This window comes from Cygnus atratus, chromosome 1, assembly GCF_013377495.2.
Source record: "Cygnus atratus isolate AKBS03 ecotype Queensland, Australia chromosome 1, CAtr_DNAZoo_HiC_assembly, whole genome shotgun sequence".
Classification (NCBI taxonomy): Eukaryota; Metazoa; Chordata; class Aves; order Anseriformes; family Anatidae; genus Cygnus; species Cygnus atratus.
Window position 1 is genome coordinate 14,765,557 of NC_066362.1, and position 21,979 is coordinate 14,787,535.

At 43.7% G+C, this 21,979-nt stretch overlaps 2 long non-coding RNA genes across 2 annotated transcripts; both read right to left on the reverse strand.

Moving 5' to 3' along the window:
* Positions 1 to 4,196: 4,196 nt before the first annotated feature.
* On the reverse strand, positions 4,197 to 10,381 carry LOC118249456 (uncharacterized). The gene is made up of 4 exons (XR_004779057.2): positions 10,163 to 10,381; positions 7,440 to 7,597; positions 7,145 to 7,319; positions 4,197 to 5,603 (listed from the first exon to the last, which is right to left on the reverse strand). It is a non-coding gene; the product is annotated as an uncharacterized LOC118249456 (long non-coding RNA).
* An 896-nt stretch (positions 10,382 to 11,277) lies between these two features.
* Positions 11,278 to 12,613, reverse strand: LOC118249467 (uncharacterized). The gene is made up of 3 exons (XR_007707751.1): positions 12,516 to 12,613; positions 12,246 to 12,411; positions 11,278 to 11,697 (listed from the first exon to the last, which is right to left on the reverse strand). It is a non-coding gene; the product is annotated as an uncharacterized LOC118249467 (long non-coding RNA).
* Positions 12,614 to 21,979: the final 9,366 nt, after the last annotated feature.

Consider the following 21,979-nt stretch of genomic DNA (forward strand, 5'->3'; position numbering starts at 1 on the left):
TTATTTCATCCTTGCTATTTTGAAGTAGATTCTTTCAGACAGTGTCTGGAGTTGCAGATTTTCTTCATCTAAACAGATGTCAAAATATCTCGGGGTATGGAAGTAGACATTTAGGACACCTGCACAACCTTTTCCAGTGAGGTACCATGCACTGACGTAGTGAAGGAGTGAGTACAGCTGTAGTGGAGGAACTGTAACATCTACATAAATCCAATTCAGAATTAAACTGCTACTTTAAAATGCTTTAAGGAGGCTATTTATTTTTCTTTCTTATTCTAGTGTAATTGGTGCAGGGTTGTTTAGATACCTTATCTAAACATTTCTGTCTCCTCTTACGTTGTTGTGATTTCGGTAAAAACCTTTTGATGCTTGGAGTAACAGCTGACATTCACTTAGTCTAGAAGAAGAATCAGTGGCTAAATGACCCTTTTGTTGGGAAAAGCTGCTGGGAAAAGGCTACCACCGAAGCACAGATCTGGGCAGGAGCGGTGCCATCGAGCTGCTGCATTTCCCAGGAACAAGGCTGCAATGAGGAGCTCCCCAGCACTGGGGTTGGTGACATCACCTGCGTCCTTGGGAAATGCTGGAAAGCACCAGAAAATGACAGCAGGAAAAGACACAGACACAAACAGGATGGTAACGAGGCACAGAAAATATTGAGCTGTTTTGATGTGACTTACACTTGGCAAGCCCCTGTGGGCTGCTACCTTCATACTTGAGTTTCTTCTCCCCAGCACAGTCCAACAGGCAGCACAGGGCTTGCCTCTGCTTCTGGGAAGCCAATGGGGAAGGGCCACAGAGGCAGCACACCTGGGCAAGCTGGACCACTTCTGGTCTCTGGTCAGGGGCTGTGCCACCAGGGCTGCAGGTGAGGCCAACTTGCCTGCTGGTCTTAGACATTATGGCTTACTTTCTGCATTCAGCCTTTTGATCTGACCCATACTGACTCTTCCTTTCCATTTTTTTTTTTTATTTTTTTTAAGTCTGTCCCTTTTCCAGTCTTCTGCAGCATCACAAATCCTCCAAGGTACTGTCAGTGCCTTGCTGGGTCCCCAGGAGGGCTGAAACCTGCTGGGTGATGGATACACAAAACCATGCAGGTCTGTGGGAATACAACACAGAGGTGATCCAAGGTCTTTTTATGGAATTACCTCAGATCCAGTTGGACTTATTTTGGACTCATGTTGAACAAGGCTTTGTGGATGGGCATAGCAGTGGGCTGGAAATGACCCACACGACTTTCCTCACTCTGTGCCTCAGCAGGTGATTCTCCCAGAGCTTGGCAGGGGATATGACACAGGTACAAGTGCAGTCAGCTCACATCCAGACAGACTTTCTGAGAGCCTTATCTCAAACGGAGATTGTTAGACTATTTCTAGGCCCAACATGACCCTGTAATCTGCTACGCTTCATTCATGTGGCTGTCATGCTAATGAGCCATGTCAGACACTACCTATCTCTGCATATGTGGCAGAGATAATCTCCAAACTGGATAATTCAACCACAGATGCCAGAGAGCTGGGTTTAGCTGCAAAAACCTCTGGGATTGCTTCAGCCTTGTCCCTAAGCACTCCAGGGTGACTTTCATTGGACCCAACCGAGCTGAAAACATCTCATTGAGGGAGTTCTCCCTAATCTGTTCCTTCTGTTGTGCTCAGTTCTTCCCCTTTCGTCAGTGCTGTTAACTGCATTAACCATCTGATAGCAGTTATATTTTTTTTACTGAAGTATTAAGCAACTTGAAAGATCATGAAGTCCTGCTGGAATGGGGACTCACTCTGAAAGGGGTAGTCACATTGGCCATATCTACCAGTCTTTATACAGGTAAATGAAGCTGGTATTTGCTGTGAAAACACATCCTGCCTTCTGAGCGATCCCTTCTTGGAAAGAGGAAGCCCAAGTGCCACTTTACCAAAGCAGTAAAGGAGAACAAGACAAAACATCAGTGAGGCCTGAGAAGGAAGGCGCACAGAAAACAAGGAGTGGATAACCATGAAATCCTGAACTCACCATCTCCTCAGATTACGCTTTCACCCACAGGAGAGGCAGAAAGCAAAACGCAGCAGGCATTAAAAATAGAAAACAGATATAAACTCACTGCAAACTCAGTATCAGGTACCTTCCCTGGCTCCCACTCTCCATCTCCTCTCTCCTGACTGCTTGTCTTCAGCCCGTTTGGTTGTGACAGCACAACTGTTTGCAGCACTGCATTTTGAACGGGATTAGGGAACTGATCCGATTAAAAAAAAAATCCTGCCAAGAAATGTTAGTTCTGTGATGGGAACGGACGATAGTGAGAATAATTGAAACCAGCATTGCCACTGAACATGTTGCATTACAAAACCACAGCCCCAGCTACATGGCCAGCCCGGCCAGGCAGCTCTGCATTGTTCTGATTTATGAGTAAATCTGCCATTAGAAACTGGCACTCCTCTTGCCTGGGACTTTTTTATTATTATTATTTATTTTGTTTTAAATAAATAAGTACTGTTGTCTTCCAGTCACAACAAATATTGCGGCTGTCTTATTTAGGGCTAATGATTGACATCTTTTATCATGAAAATGAAATTCAAGGATTCAAAACTGTATTAGAAATGGCTGAGAGGAGAAAGTACGGATCAGAAATTTCAGAGTGAGAAACATTAACGTAACAATTACAGGAACACAAAGCCTTAAAAACCCACAAAAGTCATATGAAAAACTATATTTATAAAATAAAATTAAATTAAATAGCTCCTGTTTGGCACAGATAGGCACATCTGCACTGCAGAGGAGGTGTGCGCCCACCCATGGCACGAGGGCTGTGACTCCTGCCAGCAAGGCTTTCAGGGCAAAGTACATGTCTTACATGTTCTTGTGCTCCTAACCAAGAGCATAAAAGGGTGGAGCTGCTCTCATTCACTGTGATATTTTTCTTGTCCATAGCAGAGGCTGGAATTCACTCAACACCAGGAGGTTTGACAGCACCGGGCTGCCCCGAGCACTCCCCATCCTCCCCACGGTGAAATTCATGGCACGGTTCTTGGCACGTGGGCCAGTGCCAGCCACCTCTCCCCTGCCCTGTTTCTGGGTAGGGTTCAGAAGCACTGTGGGCCAGGGACTGTTCCCAGCACCAGTTTCCATGCGACCACCCTGTTTGGAGGGTAAGAGAGGTTAATGTTATGGATGCAGGCTGCTCCTTGCCAACCGGCCTCAGTGCCAGGGAATGGCCCCAGGCACATTTCATTTGCTAGTATAGGCGCAGCTTCAGTTTCTTTGTGCTGTGGTTCCTGTCTCATTCACTAGCATTTTAAAACCTTTTGGTAATAGTTTGTTAGTGAGCTGATAGGTATTTTAGACGGCAATTTATGGATTTAACAGATTCCACTTTTTCTTTTCTTTTTTTTTTTTTTTTTTTTCTTCCTACAGTAAGTAGGAAAGGTGTCCTGAGGCTTTACACCTGCCTCCTGCAGCACTGGGATAACTGCTGACAACGGGCACCCCGGCTGGCTGGTCAGGCTAGGCAACAGGCAAATCCTCTGCTTGCAAACACTCCTCCTTATCTTCCACGAAAAGTAGAGAGGTTTATCTGAGCAGGCTCTTCGTGGAAGAAACCAGGCATTTCTTGGCAACTCAAAGCACAGTGGCAAACTATGCTCTTAATTTGCTAATGCTGTTCTGTTTCAGGGAGTTGCCCTGATGAAACACTCAAGATGAGAAGTAGGAATTAGCCCCTTATGCCCTAAAATTTCTGTGCTTACAGCTCCTGCCTTCATTTTGTCCTCAGCCCCCCAACAAGAGAGCTGTACAGCGCCACCAAACCAGCTGTAAGCCGGCGAGCCAGGCAAATACTAATGCCCAATTTAACATGCAGCTCATGTGCCTTTAAATAGCAGCGAGAGCCGAGCCAAGCCATCCACTGCAGCAATTTCTGGACATATGTGCAGAGCCCCCCTCCCTTGCCGAGCCCTCCCAGCCCGGCGCCGGGGATTGGCGCGGCTGCCTGTCAGTTCCCGGTCACCCCACTGACGTCTCCTCCGCGCTGTGGACTCGATCCCGTTTGTAGCCAATGTAATTACAACGTGGAGAATCAACAACTGTTAACGATTTAGGTTAAACGTAATTTAATGCCCCCAGATTACCGCACTTAGGTTAGATTTCATTTCACACGAGCCATAGAGAGAGTTCGAAGAGGTCGCATACTTCTGTTAAAGTAATTCTGGACAAAGGAAAGAGTGACACTAGCTTCCTTGGGCTATAGTAAATGCTTCAGCGACTTTGGCATGAGTTTCTAATCTGTCATTGCTTTTGGAACTCCACATGTTAAAAGGAGATATGTCTGAGAGCAGAGGTTCAAAATCCATTCTTCCTTGGGGGGATCCATATATCTTAAAGAAGGAGAGCTTAAAACCCCTAATCAGGTCTAAGGGACCCTTGAAGAGACTATGCCTACTATTTCATCCGCAGTGCCATTGTGTCTATAAGCCATGAAATGGCTTGAAATGACAGCATGAAATGTTGCTGTTAGAAAGTCTAAGAAGTAGTCATCTAAGCCTAGAAACCAAAGAGTCCATCACAGAGTGCTCTTGTGCTACTGGGACGGCTGCCAAGCAAGGCATGCAGATTGCTATTGCTGAACTTTTGGATGATGAGAAAAAGGACGGGACTTCCCAATGCAGCAGGCACTGCCCCAGAGTGCACAGAGCTCCTGAGCAGGCAGGCAGCACAGCTGCTGCCTCTGGTTCCTTTTGGTAGCCACCTTCTAGGTGGACCATGCTGGACCATAGACCCAGAAGTTGGAGCTGGATGCCAAACACATTTTAGTAGAGGCTTTCAGCTCTGTATGTCACTCTAACAGAAAGTTTCCTAACAAAGAGACAGCAAAAAATGCTGCCTGGTAGCTTTAGAGCACATTTGTCTCCTCCCCAGATGTAGAACAGCCATGTCTTTTCCAGTCTTCCATGCTTCCACTGCCCCATTAGGAACTATTGCAAATATTAGGAACTATTAGCAAATATTTGTGAATGAAATTGCCAGCTATTCTCTAATTCTTGAGCAACTCAGCAAAAAATAGCATCAAGCCCAGCAAGCTTCTGTGATCTGGTGACAGTGTGACCTTTGTTTATCCTTAGTATTGAAAGCAAAGGGATGTCTGATGCACTGATGTATTTTGATGAAGTTCTTTATGTGCTTGGCTTTGGCAGGTTCTATTAACCCACACATCTGTGCTCCTGGGCAGCTGCTGTGATGACAGCATTTGGATTTACTGACAGCAGTCTGTTGCTCTGTTGGTTCACAGCACATAACAAATGGAGGAGCTTCCACATTCCCAGTGTGGAAAAGTCAATGCTTCCTGTGGTCTTACATCTCTTGCTATCTAAGGGTTTAGGCGTGGTCTCATGCTGTTTGTAAAGCACTTTGCTCTTGGGTGGTACGGGGCAGCTCTTTTCCATGAGTCAGATGCAAGGGCAGTGCACTCCACCGTGTTGTCCAAGAGGTTTCGAGCCAACTTTGAGCTTGGTTCAGTACGGCAGTTTTCTTGAAGGTGTCCTGACAAGAATCTCAGTCTTTGCATGGAGGTTTTCAGCAAAGTGCAGGTACCAGCCTAAAGTGCATGTACCAGCCTAAGGAAAAGCATATGCAGATGATGAATAATGACAGAAAGGTTTTGGCTTTAATGAAAAAAGTCATAAACTAATCACACAAAGAAGCAAGCCATCATTATCCTCTGACATGAGGCAAAGACCAGTTACGTACAGAACTTCCTAGCCTATCTAAGCTTTTTTAGTTGTTTGGCATTGCTAGCCTTCCAAAAGTGTGCACAGAAACAGTTGTTCTCCAGCATTATCAATTGTTTTCGTAGCCCATGTAGCTTAATATCTGCTAAAATTGCTCAGATAAGTTGTGTTGTTGGTTTAATAACTGGAGGTGATTATTACACACTTGGTGATTTACAAATGTTAATCACAGTAATATGACTTATATTATTCACAAAAGTGTATAATTACACAAACTAAGTTGCTGGAGCAGAGTGCCTGAGTTCACATTTCACATATAAAACAAATCACTACATTTGATGGTAGTTCACAGAAACAAGAAAAAATGATAATCTCACATCAAGATTCTTCCATGTGGCTCTCTTGAAGCAAAGGAAAAGAAATATTTTACACATTTCAAGTATTTCATGGTTGGAGCAAGATTATTCTCTTTATTTTAACTGCAGGATTTCTAGTGGAATGAAGGCTATAATTATATGGTCAGATTGAAATTTTGAGATTTTGAAATTGAAAGATTTTGAAATTATTGCTTTTCTGATTAGAAGGCCCTTTAAAAATGGTCACCAAAAGTCAACAGTTTAGTCATGTAATAGGAAGCATCGTGGGATGGTTGCCAACTTCTTCCCCTTCAAATGAATTTTCCGCCTGGAAGGACTTCAAATCCCTTTCCAATCACGTAGACTAGACCTGGACACCCATCAGAAGCACATTCCCTGATATGGCTTAGAACCTGTCGGGACTTTCCAAAGGAAGCAAAGATAAGCGAATCACTACAAGCACAGAAAACAAAGGGGAAGGCAGGCCATGTCAATGCAGGTCATGGACCACTTCTATTGTGCACTAAGTAGATCCCCAACTGAAACAGGACTGAACATGGTATTGTAAGTAAGATAGAAGAGCTGGATATTCACAAAGACTGCCAAAGGTGAACTGAAAATTTCCAACAGCAAACTGCAGAGCTATAAACACTGTCAGCCAGGAAAATAAGTGTACTTCCACTCAAAGCAAGTAATATGAAGAATGAAATTACAGTAGTGAACAGGGACTAAAATTCACCTCAAAGGAAAGAAGGAAATACACCATGACAGAATTGCCTAAGAAAGATGTAAGTGATTGAAACAATGGGAGGTAAATAATGCTCCTGTCCAAGAAGGGGCTTTGTACAATTACTCTGAAGAGAAGCTACCATGACGAGAAGTAAAGCTATCTGGTTTCCTTCCTCCTGCTTTGTTCATTGACCATACCTTCACACTACATAATGCTAATGAACAAATAAATTAATGGCAACTAGTACTCTTACACTTCAGTGACTGTAAGAAAGCATTTGACAGTGATGCTGCTATAGCATGACACTGAAAATGTACAGATTTCATTGTAAAATCACTCACGTTTTCCAATGGCTTTCTCAGTACACCAGAAATTAAATGATTGTTTTGATGTCACTGCCGGCATAGACAAAGGTACATCATCTCCCTGCAGTGTCGTGTACTGCTATGTAGCAAATATCTGGCACGGAGACTGGAGTCCCAGGGGTGTTTGGCAGCCTCGGTTTGCTGGGGATATCTATTCATCAGCAGATGAGATACAACAAAAGACAAATGGCTTAGTCAGAACTGCAAAACAATAAGGTCTTATAATCAACAGGTCAAAAAACAAAGGCTATGAAAATAAATATGACCTTACATGGCACCGTTGTTCTAGAAGGAGTAACTGCTAGCATTGTTGTCCAATTTATTTACCCAGGCAGTATGTCTCACAGCCCTTGTGACTCTGTCTGCGGTGCAGGGTTCAGATGGGCAACGGAAGGACTGCTTGTCTAACACAAATAAAGTCTTTACAAACTGTGGATCATGGAGAAGAAATAGGTTTATCAAACACCATTTAAACAACTTTCAGTTAGAGAGCTGCACCAGGTATTCATAATTAAATGATGAGGTAAAGAACAATGACAATTTAGGGTATACACAACTACCTATAGTTGAACAAAAGTAAAGATAAGAATGTAGAACATGTTGGCCGTATCCTGACAATACTGAACAACAGGCTAGGTGATCCAAGGTCCAGAGGAAAAGATGTTGACTGGAGGAATGACTTTGCAGGACATGAGGAACTGAAGAAATGACCTTGCAGATCAGCAGATGGATCACATTACGAGTACTGATCTATGATAGGATTAGTTAGGGGCAAATGACCTCTACCTTATGTCCTAGCTTATGTGAGGGGTGAGTTGCCTTACAGCACCCCCATATGCTGAAGTTTTCTCTGTACAGGAACCAGGTGCAGCACAGATACAGGGGTCTTCCCAAATTGTCAAGACACTGGCTGAATTCATGCTCTCTACTGGAGACAGCACAACCTGTTTTCCTTACTTTACACATGGCAAGCCTGTAAATATGCCAACGGTTGCTTTGGACATCTCACTTTCAGCATAACAGTGTGCTTAGTATAAAAGATTTTCAGGTACAATCAACTCAAACAGTTTTTTGCTTTCTATTGAATGTGCCAAGGAATTCACCATGTATCACCAACTGTGATAGTACCTTTTGTCATCTGCCCTCACAGAAACGGGAAAATACTTGTTTTCTGCAAGCTATGCGGTGATTTGGAATGCATTTAAATCAAAGGGGAGACTCGTATTTGGTTACCCTAAAAACCTAAACCAAATAATCTTCTTAGACTTTTTGTTTTAGCAATGTAAAAAATTTATTCCCCAGACATGTCAAGGAACCAAGGACTTTTAGCACTGGAATCCCATAAAGAGTCCATTTCCAACAAAGGAAAGCATTTTCTTAACTCATTAAATGTTTGCATTTGATAGAAGAGTGTTCATTGTACAGGGATAGAGTCATAGGGCAATAATAATTACACACCAAAAAGTTTTGCAAGCTCTAACACGGCTGTTTACTGGTCTATTTTCAAAAATAAATACCTGCTAAAGGTGTGTGCCTGCTGAGGTATTTGTCCCTCCACCTAAGGCATATTAATGTGCAGTTTCCTCTAGTTACGCTGAAGATCATAGGCAAGTCTTGGAGAACACATCACTCAAATCTCTTTCACAACTATATGAAGGTGCTCTAATAAATATATATGTAAAGATAAAATGAAAAAGAGGGAGGGAAAAAGGAACAGATGGTGTCAGGAAGATAGAAGAGAGGCATTTTCTCTTGTTTTATCTTGAAACCAAGAACACATCCTTCACTGAAGCTTTATAACAACAGGGTAGAAGAAAAAAAAAAACATATCTCAGGCAAAGAACAAGGAGCAATTAATTGCCTTAATACAGAGGTTTGGACTAACCAATTTATTCAAATCTTTTCTGTAAAAGTTTGGAATATTTTTGGATAGTTTTCTCTTTCTGAGTGCTTTTGACCCTGAGAAGTTAGGTCCCCTAAAAGAAGAGAGAGCGATAGCAGGCTGCAGCCAGCAGACCCCAGGTTTTGCTGTCACTGGCTCACCCCAAGGGTGGTCCTATGGGGAAATGGAGGCAATTCTTTTGGGGGAGTGGAGGGTTTGTTTCAAGCCAGATGAATTCCCAGAGCCTGTGTATTGCCTGGCCACACTAGTGTGTGTTCTGGTAGAAGGGAACGAGGAGAGGTGGGACATGTCCTGGAGCAGCGGGGAGCAGGACTTGACCTGCACCAGGATTCAAGCTGGCTTAATGTGACCATGGAACAAGAACGTAAGTTGGTGTTAAGGCACTGGAGTCACTGTAAGGGAAGGTTCTTATTTTCATTATAGATCTGGTTTGTCATTGAACTTCATCACACAAAAACTATTATTTGTATGTCTGCTTTTACTCAAATTCAGAGTTACATGAAGGGTTTGGACCAAGGGTCAGCATGCCAAATTTTGTCAGCCTGAGTTCAGTGCGTACTTATGCTTCACCTTTCAGATATCTATTCCTTTCACTGACAGAGTAGCTAATTTGTGCAACACCATTGACTCCCCACTGACATCCCCCCTCCTGGCTGCCTGCATTTTGAGCTGTGGAAGCAGCTAGGCTTTATCACAGCAAGTCTTGCTTAGAAGGGACACACTGGGCAGGGAGCTCTGATGGACATGGCCCCCTACATTACTCTCTCCCTTTCTTCCTCACAGTGTACCTGGGAACCCAATGAGAAGGGTTGGCTTGCTATATTTTGAAGCTTTTCTGTTTTGTCCACACAATCTGGTGCTTTTTTCCTCACTCAGGCAGGAATTTACCAATTCAGCTTTTTACACTTGTTTTTGGACTGTAGTCCCATCCTCATTTACTTCTGCGTTGCAATTTACATGTATAATGCACAGTTAATTACAGTTTAAATTAAGCACACAAAAATCAAGATCTGATGATCTGTTTTATCAAATCAGGCTGTGTAAGATTAACAGCTATTATAAAATAAATGAAATATGTAGATAACTCTTACCATTTCAGTAGTTCATTTGCAGATCCATTAATTTTCTGGGATGCACTGAACATACAAATGGGGACCCAGTTGCTCACATGAAAAATGCAGTCCCATTCTTTCCATCAGGCTGCTGCCCAACCACATTAGAAGCAGAAATTCCTTGTGGTTTAATGACAATCCGGTATATCGTACCTAAAATGTATGTCTTTTCTTTTGCTTGCCTGAGTACAATTATCTAGTAACATTTTCTTTTCTAAGAAATAAGACAACACCAAAAAAAAAAAAAGGGCTTTATTAACAATTTATATCTTGCTATGATGTATGGAGCTCTGTTTTCTAACACTTGATAATAGTAAAGGATGTTGCAACATCCCATCCTGAGTAGGACTTCAGAAGAACATTGTGGTCAGCTCTTTCCCATGAATACCCATGGGCTGCTGCACAGAGCACTCTCCAAAGAAGCAGGGTTGAGATCCTGCATGCCAAGTTCAGGATCATGTACAAGTCTTCTACAGCTTGGATATCACTGACCAAAGACTGCTGCATAAAATGTGGATATCTTCACTCTGACACACTTCGGAATCCAGTGCCTAGCCAAAACTACTTAGCACATTTTTCTCAGATATACAAATAGCTTGGGAATAACTAAAACAACATTTGAAGACAAATCTACTCTTTGCAGAAAAATAAAAAATAAAAAATAAAAAATTATCTAGCCACAGCTGTAAATGTCCTGTATTTTGCATGATGTGTTTGTGGGGAAATGAGGTTATTTTCTAGCAACGAAGTAAATTATTCAGAAGCAGTTCTTAAAGTGATCAAAAAGAAAGGTGTAAGCTACTTTATTATTATTTTTTTTTAATACAAAAGAGCTGTTCGTTGAGGTACTGATCAAACTAAACAGAAAATCAAATGAATCAAGGATTATCTTCAATAGAATGCACAGGCTTCTGCTGAGACAGAAATGGATTATTTTGCCAAACAGCAGCAGGGCTCGCCAAGATAAATTACTTGATTAAAAACAACCTCCATGTTGGTTGATTCGGTATTCAGTTTTTTTAACTTTGGACAAAGAAGTGAACATTCTCTGGGAAAATAAAAAACAAGGTGCATTTGAGTAGCTCTTTTATTTAAGTGACATAAGCACAAATATAACAGCGAAGATAAAATAAACAAATGAAAGAAAGACAAAAGCAGGAAGTAAGGAAAGGTTCTTATTAGCATTAATATTATTTATTTGCTTTGCATCCATTCCTAACAGCACAAGTCATGAAGCAATACCCCATTATATGAGGCACAGTGCAATCACAAAATGAAAGGACAGGGTGTGCTCCAAGCAGTTCACCATTTAAATATAGCACCACAGACAACAGGCAAGTATTGACTAACAGGGGAGTAAAAGGACAAGCAGTCCTGCACACCCAAGGCAGTGGTCTCAGCCTGATGTGGCTGTCATCCAGGGATGGCTTCCTGAGGAACTCATGGAGGTTGTTTTGGCTTTGGGGAGCTCCCCCCAGTAGTGCTGGCTATGGGCTGACACTCAGAAGTGTTTTCTGGAAGATATGATGACAGGACAGTGAGTGGTGGACATGTTCTGGGGCAGATGGGAGATGATAAGAAGCACTGGTCTTGAGGAAGGACTTGTGAGTGAAGATAAGGTTTATGCAATAGAAAAGAAAGGGTCAGTAGCGAGGTGCTAGAAACACAGCTCAGAGAGCTGGGAAATTACTTCTTTGCTCCTGGGTGATGTTCAGAGGGCTCTGCTAGTTCAGACAGGGCATGCAGTCCTTTCCTTGGATGAACAAACCCACACTGTCTTGCAAAGATCAAACAGAGAGCATGACACAAAGTTGAGAGCTGAATCACTTGGACTTGTGGTTTGGATCCCTTAGGTATCTAGTGGAAAACTGAAATTATCCAGCCCTCTGAGGCAGGCAAGAAGGAGCTCTCCAATCAACCTGGATCACCTGTAGGTAGAAGTTACAGCTAAGGGTCAAGCAGAGGAGAGGAGATATGGATCTACAGGAAGCAGCGATGAGTCAAAGCACCACTCCCCAGCACAGCTTAGCTGGGTTTTCTTTTTCTACCACTTCGAGCTCACCAAACAGGCAGGATTTGCACACAGCTTCACCAAGTTGTTTTCCTCACACAAAATGAATTTGTTAACTGGCCAAAACTCCAAAAATTAAACATCAAGCATATTAAGACCAACCAAATCAGAGTTCTTGAAATGAGGTTCCTGGAACGTATTATAGCCATGTGTAGCACTGAAAAAAAATTAAATAAATAAAAAATCAGTTGCTGCAAATATCTTCCCACCATCTCAGGAAAACATTTCAAATTGAAATTCCCACTCTCCTGAACAACTTACTGTCCTTTTCCTTTTCATAAGCAGGCTCAATGGTTGCTGCTCACTACAGTGCCTCCTGGTGCCACCTGAGTGCCTCCTGCCCCCCAGCCAGATACTGCAGCCCCTGGCCAGAAGCCAGATCCTCCCCTGAGTCCTGCTGTTGGCAACCTGAGCAGGCAATTCAGTGTTAGTCAGAATGAATCACCCACAAGAAATGCTTCACTCTCCCAGTTCGCTGTGCATGGAGCCAGCTACGTTTGCCACTCAAGTCTCTCGCTTAAATGTCCAACTTGGGGTGAAAACAGGCCTAAGTATCTGTAATAATCTCAATTTTCTAATAGATTTTTTTATTATTATTATTACCCTTCCATTTGTTCCTGATCTTGTGAACCACACTTTTGTTTAGATCCCTAATGTAGAGATTTTGGCCCATGGGTGTGAGAGAAAAATGCTTGTCGTTGGGAGGACACAGTCCATCACCCATCGAGAATACAAAGAAGAAGGAACAAAAAAAGATGATTCACCTTTGTATGCTTAAAGGTCTGAGGGCAAAAACACATTGAATCAACACATTTGAATGTGTAGCTGAAGAAAATTGCTGTTTATGGGGTGTTGTTGTGAGAAAAACTAATGATATTAAAGATTGTCTATCGGGGCAAATGAGGACGGCAAAGGCACTGAGATAAGGCTGTCAGAGAGCAGGGGAGGGAAGAGGCGGACGCTACCTGAAAAAAATAATACTGGAGATAAAGTAAATAGGTTAACAAATCAGGCAGAACGTGGAATTCATTGAATCGAATTCAGGTACTGAATTAAAATAAAATCACAGGATTGTGGAATCATTTGTGACAGGAGTGATAGGGAGCAGAGGTGCCATCTTGTCTCACCTCATAACCTCAGCACAGGACTGATTATGTCTAATGAGTCCTCACTGGTATTTTACAGTCTGTTCCTAAAATACTGAGGTCTTCTAGGCCATTTATGTCAGAACTCACTTCTCCTTAAGTTTGTTCTAATGTCTTTCCATATGCCTTGCTGCTCTGTACTCTGTGTAGCAGTCTTTTATCATAACCATACAAAGAGTATTACCATACTTTTTTTTCCTTCAGTCTTATCTTCTCTAGATGAACCTATCCAATTTTTTTTCTCTTCCTCTCTCTCTCTCTTTTTTGTTTGTTTGTTTTTGGTTTTTTCCTCCAGGCAAAAATCTCTTCCCTGCCTTTTCCAGGGAAATGTCCAGTTGGCATGGTGAAGTGCAGTCCTTCAGAATGGACAAAACTACCAAAGTCTTGAAGGGATGAATAAAGTCAAAGAAGAAATACTGACTGCATCTTACTTATGACTCCTCTTTACATATCTGAGTGAGGCATCTGCCTTCTTTCATAGCAGCACAAAACCTATGACTCATACTCATCTTTAATCACCAGCTCCATCTCTGCAGAGCTGCTGCTTAGGCAGTTACCCAATTTGTATTTGTGCAGTTGCCTATTACTACCCATGCATCATACTTTGCCCTTATCCTTATGGGTTTATTGGCTATTTATTTTAGGTTCTTGCTGTAATTGGTTGGGAACGTTTTCAGTTCTAACCCTGTCTTTCAAAGGGTTCACATTTCTCCCTGCCCCAGATTTGATCATCCACAAACATCAGTGAGAGTATGGCCTATTCCTGTGTCAAGACCATTAATGGATATATTAGCTTCTGTGTGGCCTGGAATTGGTCCATAGAGAATCTATTAAAAAACACTTCAAGTCTGACTATGGACTACTGATAACTATCCTTTGAGCAAATATTTCCAGAAGATTTGTCCTTATCTAGCCTATATTTTCTTAGATTGTTCATGAGACTGTTGCGTGGAATGATGCCAAAACCTTGCTGAAGTCACTGGTAGGTTTATTCTCTGACTCATCAGTGTTTCTTCAAGAATGCCTTACATGTGTATCCAATCTCTGGGTGGATGTGTCTCATAAGCACTAGAGACATTATCAATATTAGCAGTATGTACGGGGGTACTCCAATCCAAGTAGAGATAAAGGCCATAAGTTCATAGGTTCACAGACTGTTTCAGTCTGAGCCCATGGAGACACTTACTAGACTGCTGTGAAGAGGAAAAAGAGAAAATAAAGTGAATTTATACATGGACCAACATATCCTGAAGAAGATTGCCCACTTGTCAACCCTTCCTTGGTGACCACAAGCAGTGCCCCAGGTATTCACAACAGCATGGAAGTTTGTTTCAGATTTCTTCAAGTGAACAGGCATCTCAGCACACCCTTGCTCTGAAAGGACACAGGGCTCTGTGAAGGCCCAAAAGGAGCTCCAAGTGATGAAACTTGGTTTTAGCCAAACTAACGGGCAACCTCATGTCCTTCAGTTCACACAGTTCACCTGAGCAGAATCAATTCCTACAAAGGCAAATCAGACCTATTCAAACTACCAGACAAAAATGTGTCTTCTGATCCACATGAATAAAATAATAATAATAATAATAGCAATAATAATAATAATAATAATAAAAGATCTTTCCTGCTGTGAAATATTTTGCTTCTTTCTAAAGAAGATGGTCCCTCACCAACAACATCTGTATATCCTGGGATCAAAACTGCATCCACAAGATTGTGCTCACCACAGTTACAGCTGCCTTTACCTTTCTGAGTATTGGTTCTCTGGTTGTTATGGGACTGGGAGGAAAATCTGATGCTTCATGTACAACCCCGAAATGAATGCACATTTTTTGCACAGTACAACAGAATATCATGAAGCTGGCCAACACTTAGACAAGGCAGCATCAAGAGACCTTCCTTGCTGCTCTGGGATCTAAATTCTTGAAACGTAGTCTACCCCTTCCTTAGGGCTGCCAAAGGCTGTGGGCCTGCTGGTCTTCCAAGAGAGGGTTCCCACTCCAACAGGGAAGGAAGGATAAATCATGACAGGGTTAAATGTGATGAAGACTGGCATGGCAGGCCAACACATTTTCTGCTACAGAAGAGCAGACCCTGTCATATGGAGGGGATGTGTTCCTGAGAAACTGGCATAGGGCAGTATTATTTGCAGAGTCCAGTAACACGTGCCCCCAAGAGACAGGCAGACCCATACTAGAGCTGGGTCCCAGGTGAGCTGTGGTCCGCCCCTGACAGTTCAGGGAAGATGAGTACTGACCAGAGTCACATCTAGATTTGCCCCCATGAATTCCAAGGAATAGACTCAGTCTTTAGCTTTCTGTCTATTCTCCAAGAGATCTGAGGAGCTGGAGCTCCATGATGACCCTACAAAGGGATGCCACCCCACTGAACCCAAGCAGCTATTTCAGTTGATGTTGGCAAGGGGCACAGGGAACATAGTCTCCATTAGAACCTATTTTTCCTGCTTCCCCATATTTTATTGCTGCTGTGGATTACTTGTCCTTAAGCTTTAGCTTTGCTGTTTGAGCCAATTTTTGGCTCCATAAGCGTCACTGAAGTCTGGAATACTGATGATGAGTTTCACTTCTGGATTTCCAGGAAATCTGGAACAGGGTTGTACTGTGCCAGAGTTAGACTCAAAGACCTCTCACCCAGTTACCTCTTGGCCAATGAGCAAGTCCTTGCACAGTTTTTATGCAGTCTCTTTGCTTATACGGGTAAATTAAACTGGCCCAGGACTTGTTCTTTTGCCTTAGGGACAAATGGTGTGGCAGAGTGCACATCCATTTGGCTACACTCCTTTATCTCCATACGTACTGCCTTTAAGGAAGAGGCTTATTGCTCTCTCCCAAACTGGGCCTGGGAATTGTATGGGGACTGCCAACTGGCACAAAACCATGCCAGGCAGTATGTCGATAGTTAAACATCTGGGATGGTTGCAGGCAAGCACTCAAGTCTGTACCCAGGCACTGTTTAGTTCACTAGAATAGATGACATCTTTGGTGCTGATACAGACTGGGCTGGAAATGCCAAACTCTTCTAAGACACACAGAAGTTTCACAAGGAGAAATTTCTGCAGACTTTCTGCTCCAGAGCTTTCTGCTACATACTGGTTTTGAATCCCAGGGCTAAACTCTTGGCAGCATTGTAGGTTTACCTACATCAAATGGGTTGTAGATCTAAAATGTGCATCCCAGAGGGTGACCATACTGCCTCCTGCTAAGGGTGTGGTCACTGAGTCTGGACTTCAAAGCGAGCTTCAAAAAACAGACTGCGTCCATATGCACAGGGCTCAGGGAAGACTGGAGGCTCAGCAGCTCCAGAGGTCTGAATATCAATGATTAAATTAAAACGTCTTGCCTTTTTCAAGGAGAAATATGCCAAAAGGGGGAGAGTGAATGAAAGGTGTAAGTCAAGCTAAGATTCAAGTCAAAGAACTAAGGGTAGATCAAAGAAGGCCTCAGTTGTAAAAAGAGCTCTATCTAGATGTGCTAGGGGATCTGAGGGTGTAGGGGCAATGATCAAACTCTACATTTTGTACAGATGTAGCCTGACGGGGCAGAGACAGGGCATGCACTCGCTTGATGATGATTAGGCTGGAAAGGACTATAACCATGAGATATGTTGCCTGTTCATCAGAGTTTGAATAAATCTGTGGACAATTGTTACAAGAAATGTGAAGTCAACTGCTTTTTTCCTATCAACAAGGTCTCGTCCTGTTTTTCAGAAACAGATTAAATTGGTCTGTCATTATATGTTCTTGACAGATATGTGCTGGCTGTTGCTTTATTTATTATTTGTTTTCTTATTTTTTCATAATATTTTTCTGAGAACTGAATCTTGGCAGACTGGTCTGTAAATATCTGAGACTTTCTTTCTCCCCTTTCTGAAGATAATTTTACTATATATTTTGTTTGTGTGTATGCCTGTGCATATTTTTTCTAGTCCTCCAAAACACAACCATCCTCCATGAGTGTCCACAGACAGTGACTAATGGCCCTGCAGTTGCTTCTGCTAGCTCCCACTACCTCTAGGATGAATTGCAAGCTCAGGAGATTTGAAAACACTTTCTTTTCCATGTATTCTTTGCCTATTCAGGCTTCATCATTTACCCTAGTCATCCATGTTAACTGTGGTAGTGTTCAGATCTCGGCTGAAAGCCTCAGTCCCATTAAAAAATCCCATTAAATAATATCAAACCCTTTGTTTCAGCCTGTGCTCAGTAAGAAAATTATGCGCATTAACAAAATGAGGAGCAGTTTATAAAAACAAGAATAAAGGAAAAGTGGGGAAAGAACTGATGTGGATGAAATATTTGAACCTTGCACCATGTCTGGCCTCCTCTGGAGTTGATGCAGTTTGTTAATGAACCCTTAACAGAAATACTAATAATTTCTTTTCTATAGTCATGAGGAATTCTTGAGCTATCAAGAATCAAATCAAAGCAAGTTGAGAGCAATATAAACTTCCAAAAGACAGAGTAAGAATGATGCTGGTGGCTGCTGTGTTTGACAAATCTAGTCACACTCGGGAGAAAAGCAAGAGAACAAATAATAAAGCAAGAGTCTCTACATGTAGCAGGCAGCCATGGACTTAAAACGAGCACCTTGTGCTGTATGAAATCAATTGCATATTTTATGGAAGTATGAACACAGGGAGTAAAGAGAACACAGACATAATTCATCTGGATTCACATGAGGGCCAGATACTTGTTTGAAGAAATGTGCTGGGCATGAACATGGCTGGGAAATCAGGTGAAGAACTGTAAGTAATGACATCCTTCAGTTTTATTGTATGCCTCCTAAATTCAGCCCACTGTAACCTCCCCTCTTTATCTCCGTGCCACAGGTAGTCAAGGATGATGGTTTCCCTTCCCAGAGAGCACAGGGAGCTGTGGTGGCCCCTGGGAAGCAGGGAAGTGCTGGTAGGGCAGGGCTGTCTTTTGGACCTGATCCCCCAACTCATCATCTTCTCCCCCAGGCCATGGTGTCCTGTCCTGGCTGAGTCCCATGCCCTGATGAGTCAAATTGCACACAGGAGCCAGGAGGGAGAAGGGAAGGGGATAATGCTGGGAATGCAGTTTGGAAAGGGGATGCTCACAGCGGGACAGGGGCACTTGGTGCACCCTTCCCTACCACACTCCTGCTCTCTGCTCCATTTCCTTTTGTCTCTCTTTTTTTTCCCTCTTTTGGCCACTCCAGCCCTGTTCCCCTCAGTGCCATGGGGGTGAGTGCATTTGTCCAGGGAAGGGGAACATGCTGGCATTACCCTAGGGTCAGACCTACATCCATCAGCGAGATGCCCATTGCTGGATGGGCTGGATGAGCAGGGCAAGAAGCCGTCTCTCCCACCTGCGTAGGCGCAGTGCTACTTTCCCAAGGGGCAGGCTGAGCAATGAGGTGCCAAGAAGGCTATCAGTAGATGAGTTGGGGGGACACAGAGAGGGGACAGCAGCACAGGCTTGCTCCCACCCCACTCCCACCACCAGCAGCTGGGGCTGCCACCAACACACCACAGCTGCCTTTTCTCAAAGCTTATCAATAGGAAGCAAACGGCATGACAGCAGCCATGGATTTTGCTTTCTTTCCAACGTATTTGGTGTCTTTCATTTAGAGTTCAACCTGACATTTCAAATTATCATTCAGCATGTGAACTTGTTTCACATGCATAGATAAAAATAAAACCTGTGGTGAAACAGTGGGCTAACATTGTGCAGCTCCATTGTCAATCCAAATAGCAAGCAAGACGTCCTCCAGAGCAGTGGGGGGTGGCCCCTCTTTGGGAACCCCCCCTACATGTCCCCCACGTCTCACAGGTCCAGGCAGCAGCTCGTGCACAAGGGCAGTAGCATGTCCTTGGAGGACTGCTAGAATGAACACCTTGAAGATGGTTTGAGTGCTGTCCTGCAGGCTATCTTTTGGTCCTGATTTCATATTCAGACATCATCTATGTGGCATCTTTCTTCTGTAGATCCAGAGGCTATTCAGAAAAGTGAGCATCTTTACCCTCATTTCACATATGCAAATGCAGAGGGTAATAGTTTAGGTGATGTGCTCAAGTCCACGTAGGCGTTGCTGAAAAATGTGAGAGACAGCTCTTTGAACCCAGCCCCATCTCCAGAAAACATCTGCGGCTGGTGACTGGATCCTCTGCGTCCAGAGGCAGAACTGGCTGAGCAGCTCTGCCTCATCCCTCCTTCAGTCTAGGTTTGGATCAACTTTGCTGTGCTAAGAAATTGCTGCCTTTGAAAATGTTCTTTCAAAGGAACATGAGGCAGGTGGGTTTTACACAAAAAAAGTGTAGCTAGATAAAATGACTGAAGTGTCTACATCTGCTTATCCCCCTTCAACTGTGATGGGAGGAAGATCTCAGCTGGTCACCATTGAGAGTCAAAGAGAATTCGAAAGGAGTAAAGGGAAGGCAGAGACCCCAGGATAGGACTTTCTATTACTTTGCAAGCTGTGCTGACACTGCTCGTGGTTGTGTTTGGCTTTGGCCAGCGTGGTGCTGCCTCCTCCTCCACCAGGTCTGTTCATAGTCACCATGAGGTGACCTCTGCAGCTCAGGTGGGACAGCCATCCCGTGGGTCCCATCGCACCGGCTCCCTCTGGCATTTGGGTGTTTGCTGAGGCTCAGAAGGGAAGCATTTGCAGTGCATGAGCATCTCTCTGCTCTGATTCACCAGTAAATCAGCACCAGTGATCAACCCACTCTGGTTTAAGAGGAGAGCAGTCGCTTCATCCTTCCAGCACTGGTGCACAGGAAGACACCTGTGCTCTGGTTAAACTGAGCTGGGGAGAGGCAGGAGGCGAGGAAGGAAGGAAGGAACAGGAGATAACTCTGTTTGTGACCGCCAGGTGGGCTGATTCTGGCTTAAATTCATTTCAAGTTATTTTTAGTTGTATACGCTTTCTCCAGCCAGGGGTGTTCGTAAAATGGGACTTTAGTAAATATAAAGAACCAAACCAAAAGGCTGCTGCTTCCACAACACCCCGAGCAGATGAGATCCATCAGAGCCTGGGACCTTCTCCACCAGCTCTATCCCACCTGTCCACCTGTGTCCTCAGCCCTCCAAGCCCACAATAAAAAACATCTCTGATGCTCCTCTGCGAGTGCTGAAATACTCCCAGAGACGAGGCAGCCTCGGTTTATGGCTCTGTGTTCATGTTTGTCCCTTCACATAGAGTTAACAGCCTGCAGCTACCAGGAAAATTGATGAGCAGAGGTGGAGCCAAGAGCTTCTCTTGGATCTCACACCGCTTTGGATGTCTGGGTTTAGCCCACATTCCCCACTGCTTTTAAGGTTAACAGAAAACCTCTGGGCTTTCTTCTGCTGCAAATCTTTTAAATGCTGGCAGCATTTTGGAGTTTCAGTCGTACAAAAAGCACTCCAAGATAAAGCAGGTGGGAGGAGGTCACACTGCGTGCAGAACGGGTAAAGGAAAGTCCAAAGTAGCATAACCAAGGGTTAATTAAATGGGACCCTTACCATTAATGAGGTTGCTGCCAAAGCATGGGTAAAAGTTATTGTACTTTTTTATGAAATAACTCATATCACCTGTTTAAATTGTCTCATTATAAATGATTATTTATCACCTGTTTACACAGCAATAACTTTTTCTTAGGAAGGCAGTCTGCCTTTGAGTGAGCAGATAAAACTGTTTGGTTTGAGCAATCATAAATCACCCTTCTACCGTCCTTCTTTCTCCTGTTACACAGCGATCCTAACGCTGTCCTCTTTGTTATGAATAGATATTTGCTGGCTACTGCCGGTGCCAGAGAAATCGGAGAGATTATAAAATGCACTGTAAATTACAAAGCCTGTCCCTCGGCCATAAATGGACAATAATCTATTCATGGTAACATCAGCATAAAGTGGCTTTCAGGAGATTCTTTTACATATTCCTCATAATATTTACACATCGAGCACAGACAAGAATTAAACAGACCTCGCTTCAGCGGCGCGAGCATGCTGAGCTTGCGGCGAGCACCGGCCGAGTCCCGCTGCAGGGCTGGGAGAGGTGCAGGGAGCTCGGCTGAGCCGGGACCATGGTGGGAGCCAGAGAGCTCGGGCTTTTGTACCTCCAAATGGAGCAACTGGCCAAGAGCTTTACCCCCTCCGCCTCAGTCATGGGCACAGGTTTGGCAACTGGGGAGCCCTTTCTGGGGAGTGGGACCAGGCACCCCTTTGCAGCTGGGAGCAGACTGACCCCCATCAGCCATACATCTTCAGAGCAGTGAGGAAGGCAGGGCACAGAGCAAGATCTCCTTTAATTTCTTCTTTCCTGAGCACCACATTTAGACCACAAGGTATATTCGCTGCCCCAGAGCACGATGAGCTCAGCAAATGAGCCTGTGGTCCTTGCTAGTAATTGTTGCTCAGGGGGAGACCGAGCCTCTGGAAACACATGTGCCACCTGTGGCAGCTGCTTACTGCCTGTAGTTTGCTAACTGTAATGCTTCGGCCACCTTGTGCCCATTGGGCTTGGCATGAAAGCTGTGAGGGAGTCCTGTGCCTCTTCCAGGGTGGCCAGATGTAGAGTCATAGCCTCATAGAGTGGTTTGGGTTGGAAGGGACCTTTA